This window comes from Vipera berus, assembly GCF_964194415.1.
Source record: "Vipera berus genome assembly, chromosome: 1".
NCBI classification, from domain to species: domain Eukaryota; kingdom Metazoa; phylum Chordata; class Lepidosauria; order Squamata; family Viperidae; genus Vipera; species Vipera berus.
The window spans coordinates 15671837-15673575 of NC_138202.1; positions in this window are offsets into that span (position 1 = coordinate 15671837).

The window sequence follows — 1739 nt, forward strand, 5'->3', positions numbered from 1 at the left end:
TTCTTCTGTGGTCAACTTATAGAATCCAAAATCCACACTGATCCTTTTCCAAAAACTTCACAACTTGCAGAGTACTGAAACAACTCCAAAAGAGTTGCATCAGCTCAGTTTTTCAGAATTGCAGGCTGCTAAGTCATGCTTTCCCAAAGTGCGTGCTCTGAAGATCCTAAATATCTGCAGAAGGTCCAAAACAAGGAAATAATAATAAAAGAAAACATTTGTGCTCATCTACGTCGAGGGATTCAGAGATTCCAGATTTCCATCTGGATGCACCTCTCCTCTAAGCTCCTGGATGATTGGCAAAATGGATCGACTTTGTCAAAAGCTTGTCTGATCCCAGATATCCTCCTCGTTGCACCCGGCATGAAACAGAGATGATCAAATCAAAATGGAACAATTGGAGATTCTTGTCTGAGTAGAAAGCTGATGGATTCCTTCTGTATCTTTATGCAATGGTACAACCTGGTTGGAGTGCCATCCTCTTTGATATCTTAAGAAGATTGACTTTGCTTTTAAGCAAGCTTTAAAGGAGTTCTGGAGGCAGCAAGCTAGCTAGCAGATAAAAGAGGCGGGGTCTAAAATGCAGGTGGTGTGGGAGAGAGCAGAGATCCTGAATGAAAGATGGAATAGCTTTTTTAAAGGTTCAGCCGTGGCAAACGGTGATTCTGTGTACCTGTTTAGAACTTCTTTTTTAACCTTTTTCTTGAAAGAGGTTTGATTGAATCAGGCCAACTAAATGTTTCTGCTGCGTGTGAATGCTTTAGAACTCTAAAGAAGTCTTCCGCTGATACTTCAGTGCTTCTTTGTGTGCCTGCTTTGTGCATTTATCCCCCTCACAGTCCATTTGTGGACTGCTGTTCACACTGCTTCCGTGAGGTGAAGAATTTAAGAAGGGACTCAGCTGTTACTTAGATGGAGGTTTAGGGGATATAAGCATAACACTTTAACCCAGCACTTCTGCTTCTCACCCTGGCCAACTGGATGCTTTCAGAAAATCCGTAAGTAGGAACAGAAGAAGAAGAGTAGCATGCGGGATGGTGAATTTTGGGAGTTGAACTCCACAGAGCTTAAATTTGCCAAGATTGAGATACACTCGGTGGGATTCAGCTGGTTCGCACCACTTCGGCAGAACCTGTAGCTAATTTTTTGTTGCCCAGAATGGACTTCCGGAAGCGGCATCCACACAGAGAACCGATTGTTCACATATTTGAGTCCCACCCCCTGGATACACTGGCTTAAGCTGCCGTGATTCAACCTTGAGTTAACTTCTGTCTTTATAAACAGAAGAAGCTAGATCTTGCCACATAGGACTCACTGCTTCTTATAGTGACTAGCTAAATCTTCTACTGGGGCTTCCTAAGGGAGGCATGAGAGAGCCAGCTTGGTGTAGAAACCAGGAGGCTGTGAGTTCTAGTTCTGCCTTGGGCCAATCACTTGCTCTCAGTCCTAGAAAGAAGGCAACGGTAAACCACTTTTGAAAAAAAATGTCAACAAAACCTTGCCAAAACCTCTCCAGGCAGTCTTCAGGAATCAAAATCAACTTAAAGGAACAAACAAACCATGAAGGCAGCAACTCTTTCTTACCCTTAACATGGTAGAATAGCATACACTTTTAATGAATGTTTGTATGCAGGTAGGTTTATTCTTGGACCAGATAGGCTCATGATAGCACCTGGCATATGGAAGGTCTATTAAACCAGAGGTCCCCAACCTTTTGGGCACCAGGTACCGGGTCCATG